Here is a 9,608-nt window from a genome sequence, read left to right as displayed (position 1 = left end):
CTATTGTAAAACAGTTATACTCCAATAAAGATGTTAAAACAAACAAACAAAACAAAACAAAACAAACTATGTCTGTAACAGTATACCCAGAATGATATCAGTTTGGCAGTGGGGGGGGGGGAATATATGAATATACATACCAAAACGTATTTCCTCCTTTTTGTTTTTTTTTTTACATTTAACATATATTACTATATTGTTTTTTAAAAGCTTACTTGTCATGTTCCATTCATTTAGGGTGCTAAGCCTTAATTAGTACAGATAAATGAATTTGCATCAGTGGTATATAAGCAGCTAATATGTTACCTATCCCAGTTTTCGTAACACCTTGACTCACTTAAAATACAAATGTAAAGAGAACACCTCTGCAACACATGACTCTATAATGGAAAGCCCATGTCTCCCAGGATATCCTAAATGGCAATGTGTATCCTCATACCCCTGTACATCAAGCAGTAGGACAGCCAAACATAGGCATGCGGAGTGGGAACCGGTATAGGAAGGAATAAGATGAAGTATGGAGAGAGAGATAGAGTTAGAGAGAGAGAGAGAGACTGACTCTGACTACAGGACATCAACATGAAACACCAAAACAGCCTACGAGAAGAAATGAAGAGCCCAGTCCTATTGTATCTGGTTAGTTAGTTGACAACTTGGCTGTAAACTATTAGAAAACAGGCCACCTCTAACAGGAAGACCATCTTATTAATGAAGGAATTTGAGACTTTGACCCCTAGTAGTCAACTGTTTTAGTGATTCATAAAATCTACACACCCACTTTGCATTAATACATAAAACTCTCCAAACTTGGAGCCATCCTTCGGTCTCTTCATGGACAGAAGGTAGCCCAGGCATTAGGGAGCTCGCTGGGTGCTTGTTTAGGAATGGGTCATTCACTGACTTTCTCTGTTCATGCTGTTTCAAGGGTTGGGGAACTGGTGTTTGCACAGCTCGTGCACTGCTGCCATCTACTGGAAAACCTGTGCAACCTGCCAGAGCTAAGTTTTTTTATTTGTTTTATAAATTTGTTTATTTTTGGCTGCGTTGGGTCTTTGTTGCTGTGCGCGGGCTTTCTCTAGTTGTGGCGAGCAGGGACAGCTCTTCGTTGTGGTGCGCGGGCTTCTCATTGCAGTGGCTTCTCTTGTTGCGGAGCACGGACTCTAGGCAAGCGGGCTCAGTAGTTGTGGCGCACAGGCTTAGTTGCTCCGGGGCATGTGGGATCTTCCCAGAGCAGGGCTCGAACCAATGTCCCCTGCATTGGCAGATGGATTCTTAACCACTGTGCCACCAGAGAAGCCCCAGAGCTAAGTTTTTAATAGGCTTCCTTCCAAATTCCTCAACAAACGTTTTGTCAACCGAGCCAATCATCTTGTCATAGCCCTGCCATCCAGGAGGGAAAGGACACAGCAAGAGCAGACAGGGCCCTTATTAAAGTGGAATTAAGCATTTAAAGGCCATCAGGTGAAGGACCATTCTAAGTAAGAACCTGAAGAAAAGGATGCCCACTCAAATGGGTAGAAGCTGAGTGGCCAAGTGGGGTGTGGAGGAGAAGCTGGAGAACTGGAAATGAGGAAGAGAAAGAGAAATAATAATCCCAATGAAGTAACCCTTTATGAACATTACAGCATTTCAGTAAGTGGCCCAATATCATATTTGCAAATGAGTCACTGAGAACGGATAGAAAATTCTTGAGGAATAAAAAACTGGACCAGAGAAATAGGACTTCTGGTCACCTTGGTCCTAAACTAAAACAGTTTACATAAAAAGCTCAAATCCAAGGGTCAGGCTAGCAATTTTGGAGATGAACTGGGCCTGAGATATACAGAGAATGAGCCTATGGGTCACAGCTCTGCAGTAGCAGACTTCTCCAATTTTAAAAATTATTCTACTTTCATTTTTTGACTCATTCATTCTTTGCGAAATCTTTCCCAACCTTTCTGTCCCATTAGCTACATCCCCCAACTTGTGTATATCGTGGTTTATAGTTCTGTCACATCACTAATCACAATTATTTGCTTATACATTTTCCTTCCCCCCTAGACTGAGACCTAACTAGATCCATTTTCTATTGTATTGGAAAAGCCCACAGACACCTGGGTTTGGTGGAGATCCACCTCTCTACAAACAGTCAGCTATGGTTACCAAAGGGATGGGGCGGGGAAGGAGAAATTGAGAGTATGGAATTAACAGATACAAACTACTGTACATAAAATAGATAATCAATGAGGATATACTGTATAGCACAGGGAATCATATTCAATATCTTGTAATAACATAATGGAAAATAATCTGAAATACATATATATATGTATATATATACACACATATAACTAAATCACTTTGCTGTATACCTGAAACTAACACAATATTGTAAATCAACTACACTTCAATAAAAAAAGAAAGACTCAAATAAGCAAAATAAGAAAGAGGAGAAATAATGACAAGTACTACAGAGATACAAAAAAAACTATAACAGAATAGTATAAACAGTTATATTCAAACAAATGGGACAACCTAGAGGAAATGGACAAAAAAACTATTAGAACTAATAAATGAATTCAGTGAAGTTGCAGGATACAAGATTAATACACAGAAATGTGTTGTTTTTGTATACACTAGTAAAGAACTATCAGAAAGAGAAAGCAAGAATACAATCCCATTTAAAATGGCACCAAAAAGTATAAAATACCTAGGAATAAGCTTAGCCAAGGAGGTGAAATACCTATACCCTCAAAACTATAAAATATTGATGAAGGAAATTAAGATGATACAAAGAAGATATCCCTTGTTCATGGACTGGAAGAATTAATATTATTAAAATGTTCATACTACCCAAAGCAATCTACAAATTTAATGCAATCCCCATCAAAATACCCATGACATTTTTCACAGAACTAGGACAAATAATCCCAAAATTTATAGAGAACCACAAAAACCCCAAATTGCCAAAGAAATCTTGAGAAAAAGGAACAAAGCTGGAGATATCACCCCCCTGACTTCAGACTATATTACAAAGTTACAGTAATCAAAAAGGCATGGTACTGGCATGAAAACAGACACATAGATTAACAGAAAAGAATAGAGAGCCCAGAAATAAATCCACACATTTATAGTCAATTAATCTATGACAAGGGAGGCAAGAAGATACAGTGGAGAAAAGACAGCCTCTTCAATAAGCAGTGCTGAGAAAACTGGACAGCTAAATGTAAAACAATGAGATTAGAACATTCTCTAACACCATATATAAAAATAAATTCAAAATGGATTAAAGACCTAAATGTAAGACCTGAAACCATAAAACTCCCAGAAGAGAACATAGGCAGAACACTCTTCAACATAAATCATGCCAATATTTTTTTAGCTCTATCTCCTAAGGCAAAAAGAACAAAAGCAAAATTAAACAAATGGAACCTATTATAAACTTAAAATGTAACTATCAACAAAACAAAAAGACAACCTACTGAACTGGAGAAAATATTTGCAAATGATACGACTGATAAGGGGTTAATAGCCAATGTAGATTAGCACCTCATACAACTCAGTATCAAGGCAAATAAACAAACAAACAACCTGACTACACAATGGGCAGAAGACCTGAACAGACATTTTTCCAAAAAGATATACAAATGGCCAGAGGAACATGAAAAAATGCTCAACATTGCTGATCTTCAGAGAAATGCAAATCAAAACCAAAAGAAGGTATCACCTCACAGTTGTCAGAATGGCTATCATCAAACAGTCTACAAATAACAAATGTTGCCAAGGATGTGGAGAAAAGGGAACTGTAGTATACTGTTGGTGGGATTGTAAATTGGTACAGTCATTATGGAAACCAGTATGGATGGTCCTCAAAAAACTAAAAATAGAACTACCATAGGATCCATTAATTCCACTCCTGGGTATATATCCAAAGAAAATAAAAACATTAATTGGAAAAGATAATGCACCCCAATTTTATAGCAGCATTATTTACAACAGCCAAGACATGGAAACAACCTAATTTTTCACCAACAGATGAATGGATAAAGAAGATGTGGTGTGTGTGTGTACATATATATACATACACACACACACACACACACACACACACACACACACACACACACACAATGGAATATTACACAGCCATAAAAAAGAATGAAATTCTGTCATTTGCAACAACATAGATAGGCAAGTCAGAGAGAGAGAAAGACAAATACTTATATGTGGAACCTAAAAAATAAAACAAATGAATGATATAACATTTTTATAACATATATAACACATATATGTTATATATACACATATAAAAATATATGTATATATAACATATATGTGTTATATATACACACATATATACATATGTATGTTATATAACACATATATGTTATATAACATATATAAACATATATATAAACATATAACATGTTTCTGATATAACAGAAACAGATTCACAGATATAGAGAACAAATTAGTTGTTACCGAGAGACAGGGAAGAGGGGAGGGGCAAGATAGGGGTAGGGGCCAAGAGATGCAAACTACTATGTATAAAATAAATAAGCAATAAGGAAATATTGTACAGCACAAGGAAATATAGCCATGTTTTGTAAAAACTTTAAACAGTATAAAAATATTGAATCACTCTGTTGTAGACCTGAAATGAATATAATATTGTAAATCAACTACACTTCAATAAATTAATTAATTTATTTATTTATTAAAATGTGATACCAAATCTAGGTTCCATATATGTCCATTAGGTCAAGCTTGATCATTGCATTGTTCAAATTTGTGAATCCTTAATAAATGTTTTCTGCTTTTTGTAACAGTCAATAGTAAAAAAAATATGAAGACATATATCCACAAAGGCTGTACAAAGATGCACAGCAGCTTTATTTACAATAGCCAGAAATTGGAAACAGCCTAAACATCCATCCACTGGTTAATGGACAGACAAATTGCAGTATATTCATTCAGTGGAATGCTTTTCACCAATACATAAGAAAGAATTCCTGAATTTCATGAACAAAAGAAGCTGGATGTAAAAGATTACATACTTTATAATTCAGTGTAGATGAAATACCAAGTCAACTAGAGAAGAAAGGGCTGGGAAAGAATACTGGACAATGGCCAGAGAGATAGGAAGAAAATAAAACAAGTAACATGAGCATTAAAGGAAGAAGGGGAGAAGTCAACCACACTAAGTGCCCCTAAGAGGTCAGGAAAGATAAAGATGGAAACATCTTCCTTGGATTTAATAACAGGGACGTCATTTATGGTCTATTCGGGATTTTAATATATTAAGGAGTAAATGGGAGGTGGAAAAATGGATCCGGTGAATCTGTAAGGGAATCATTAACCGAAACCACCGACTTTGGCCAGGCATAATGATAATCACTTGCATGAGTTGTCTCGCAACAAGAGGTTCCCATAAGGAACACAGTCCTGCCGCCGAAAACTAACCAGGAGAATTTGGGAGAGGCCGAAAGGAGGGAGGAGATGCCAGTCCATATGTCCTACCAACCTCCCAGAGTCCTTCTCGCTGCAATCCATCTTGGCTGAGAGATGTGAGCACCACCCGGAAGGACCCTAAGTCAGACCAAATGTGGACCAAGCAAGATGATTGGCCAGAGACGACTGGGAAACTAACCCCATTACCATAAAACCTGAGACTGAGCCATGTGGCAGAGCAGTTCTCCTGGGTTTCCTTACCCTGCTGCTCTCCGCCCGGGAAACCCTTTCCCAATAAAGTCTTTTGCTTTGTCAATTTGTCAGCACGTGTGTCTCCTCGGACAATTCATTTCCAAATGTTAGACAAGAGCCCACTCTCGGGCCCTGGAAAGGATCCTCATTCCTGCAACAAATCTACATACCTCATCCAAGAAAACTGGCTCTGAAGAGGGGATAAAATCGAATGGTATCTGAATGGAAATATACAGTTAGGGGAGTGAATTTTTTAAAAAGATATTTGAACGTGTTTCGATGTTGACAATATTAGCCAGTAGAGAGAGAGAGAGATTGAAGGTACAGGTGAGAAAGTTTTCTGAGATGGTGAGAGCATCTGTCAAAGGTAGAAGGACTGACTTGGATAAACTATGAGATTAAGGAGCAGGATAGGGTGGGTGGGTGTAGCTGCAGATAGCTTTATTCATCTGGTAGAGAGATGTCGAAGAAGTTTCTGCTTGCTGGTTTACACCTTCCTTGTGAAGTGAGAGGCAAGAACACCTCCTGGGGAGGACATGGGGAAAAGAGGGACAGAGATTTGAGATACAGGATGTAGGGCAGCAGGATGGTAGGATTCCTGGGAAGTAGTCAGTGCTCAGTGTACAGCTGGGGTTATTGCCACGATGTTCTCCGGATAGCAACCTGCCTAGTTGTGCAGTTTCCTCTAATGTAACTCTGGGGTTCGTGCCCAAGCTAGAGAGGAGAATGGTTGGGTTCATTTAGGTTTGAATTTTGACAAAGAAGAAGCAACGAGAGGACAAAGGTCAAGGGATTTGGTTGTTGGCCAGAGAATGAATGAAACGATGTATCTACGTAGGATAGGGAGGGAAGGCAGGAGGAAGCCCGAGGAGGGAGAAGACGGAATGATGGACAGGAGGGCCTGGTGCCCCCAGAAAATGGGAGCAGTGGTGGCATTTGAACACGTCAACCAAAAGGACCAGAGGATTGGTCAGAGAAGGGATGCAATTGCAGCAAGTAGGGCATTCGGGGAAATGCAACGGCCTGGGGAGTAGATAGTAGCTAAGGCAGAACGGGGAATGGATTACAAGATTGAAAGTCTAGGACACTGGATGGGTCATCTACATGGACGTTGAAGGAACTCCTCCTGTTTGGTGGGAGCAAAACTGTGCCATGGTTTGACACCCAATGTCTCCAAATCGGGAGACAACAGCAGGAAGCACGGGCGGGGCAGCGCAGCCAGATGGCCGAGCGTGGAAGCAGCATTAAGGCTTAAGCAGCAAGGTCATCAAACCCCCACCACCTGAAGAATATGGGGAGTTAGACGCAGAGGAAGCGCCACCTAAAAAGACTAAGGACAAAACCTTGTCCTCAGAAAGGAGGACCAGGTTTTCTTTCAAGACAAAGATATAGGGAAGAATGTTCCGTGAAGATGGGTGTCTATGGAATCACGTCAGTAAGCGTGTTGATCATGAAGCATATAGAGAGAGAGGGTTTGGCAGCGGTCGAGGGGAAGACGCACAGAAGAGAACAGGTGCCCAGAAGGACAATATGTAGGTGAAAACGGAGAAAAGAAAGGAAGATGAGGTGCGATGAACTGGCTTCCCCTAGTCCTGTAAAAAGTTAACAAACGGAAATCTCAATGAAATAGAGCTGGGCCACCAGAAGGGGGAGCTCTCACGCCCTGAGATGATCACAGGGCCCGACAGGAAGAAGAAAGACTCTTCTTCCCTGGCAAGAGTTCAGCCAATGAAAGCCACCGACTCTTTGTTTACCAGAGCCTCCCAACTTCATTTTCCTCTATTCAAATTTTTAAGAAAAGTGTTCTCCTTCCCTTGCCCCACGGGAACTTGCACATGGCTCACCGTGGTCACAGACGGTTCATGGCAATTCTCTGCAGATCCCAAATAAACCCATCTTTGCTGGAGAAATATCTGGCAGTCTGTTTCAGGCCAACAGTCCCGTGTTGCACAGTAGCACTTGGGCCTCCCAGAGCTCAGCCGTGGCCTGGAAGGAGGCCAGGCAGTTGGGGATTGGTCACGATTTCACATTCCTCACGATCTGGGGCATGGTGTGGGTTGCCAGGGCGGAATTAAGCAATAGGCAGGGAGTCCTTCACCTCGGCGGGGCTGTGTCTGCCCTTTGGATTTGGTGCTCTGGATCAAGATAGCAGTGCAGGGGCTGCTGGCTGGCAGGGCTGCTGTGGCTGGGGATCCAGAGCCAGAGTTTGTTCCACAGGAACAGTGGGAGGACATTAAGGGAACTAGTAGGAGAGTGAAAACACCCACCACGGGGCACTTGTGGGATGCTAGGGGTAGGCTAACAGCTGGAGGACAACCACATCACAAGGTGTATGACATCAAAAAGTGGGTGGTCCAAAAGAGAGTGGAAGTTAAAGCTGGGAGCCCACTTCCCTGCTGGCCCCCCAGAGTATCCCAGCAGGTGGCCGGCCCATCTCCTCCTTGCGCCCTTGCGAGACAAAGCGGTCCCTGACTACATTCTGTGCTTTCTCACCTAACACTTGAACATGTAGGAAAAGATAAAGGATGTGTGTCTCCAGCTGGGGGAGAGCAACACCACAGTAAGCTGACCTCTTCTACTAGGCTTATTCAGGAGGTCCCCAGAGGCCCCCTGAATGGCCAAGGGATGGAAGCAGCACATCTTTGGAGCGACAGGAACACTCAAGGGGAATAACCATCAGACATGTAAGCTCAGTGTGAAGTCCACTGCACATCCGGTCTTTCCTGAGGAGGGATGGACCCTAAAGACCTGTGAACAGCCAGACAGGAAGTCCTCCCCTCCTGCCCCCTTCTTCCCTGAGGGGTCCACCCTCGGGTGCTATCCAGGGTTCCTGGTGTCCCCAGATCCCAAGATGAAGCTGAAGGTCATCACTGGAGGAGGTCGGGACACTTCTCTTTGACACCCCCCTCCCCCCAGCCCCGTTCCCATCACGCACACCAGGTTCTGGGCTGCGGGATGAAGTTTATTAGGATGTGGACCGTTCGTGTTAACTAGAGCACGGACAAGGCTTAGCTGCCAAAACTAATCACATAAATAATCTCAATGTAATAAATTATTTGAACCGTACAACTTTATCTGGCATACTGTTTGACCTTCGACCCTCCCAGTGTTCCTTCCAAGGGCCCCTCATGGCATGTCCAGCCCCGCAAGGCCCAAAGCCCTGAGCAGAGTTTACGTTCCTTGCTGCTAAGGGCGGGGGTGGTACCTGCCTGCCCCATCCGACTGCAACATCCCTCTCCTGACATCAATCTTCAGAAAACGACAACACACTCCCACGTCTGGGTCCCTTTGCTCCTCTTCAAGTATTTTCTTTTTCTTTTTTTTTTTTTAAGATTTATTTTTATTTATTTATTTATTTGTTTTGGCTACGTCAGGTCTTAGTTGAGACACATGGGATCTTTAGTTGCGGCGTGCAGGTGGGATCTAGTTCCCCAACCAGGGGTCGAACCCAGGCCCCCTGAGTTGGGAGCACAAGTCTCACCCACTGGACCACCAGGGAAGTCCCCGAAGTATTTTCAATAGGCATTATTTTATTCATTCTTTTGAGATCCTTATAAAAATTATACACATATGTTCATCTCTGCATATACACACATTTGTAATGTTTCACCAAATCAACAGTTTCCCCACATCTGGTATATAAAACATAATGGCGTCAAATTATTGTTTTCCCTTACCCTTTTTGCGCTTCTCTAAACTCTTTTTTCCCTGGCTTTCTGTGTATTTTCTAGGCCTCTCGTTTCTTCTTACCTAAAGGCCACATAGCTCCAAATCTGTGTTGGGCTTCGTGAGATCATCGCTCTTTGCTGCAAACCTCTTGTTTGTCCGCAATTCTCCTCCATGAGTCTCCCTCGCTACCTGCACAGTCATATTCTCTGGCATTTTCCATCTCTCTTTTCCCACCCCCTTCTAAGCAGGAGATTTCT

This window comes from Physeter macrocephalus, chromosome 9 (genome assembly GCF_002837175.3).
Source record: "Physeter macrocephalus isolate SW-GA chromosome 9, ASM283717v5, whole genome shotgun sequence".
In the NCBI taxonomy this organism is placed as follows: domain Eukaryota; kingdom Metazoa; phylum Chordata; class Mammalia; order Artiodactyla; family Physeteridae; genus Physeter; species Physeter macrocephalus.
Note: the sequence above shows the minus strand (reverse complement) of the source record.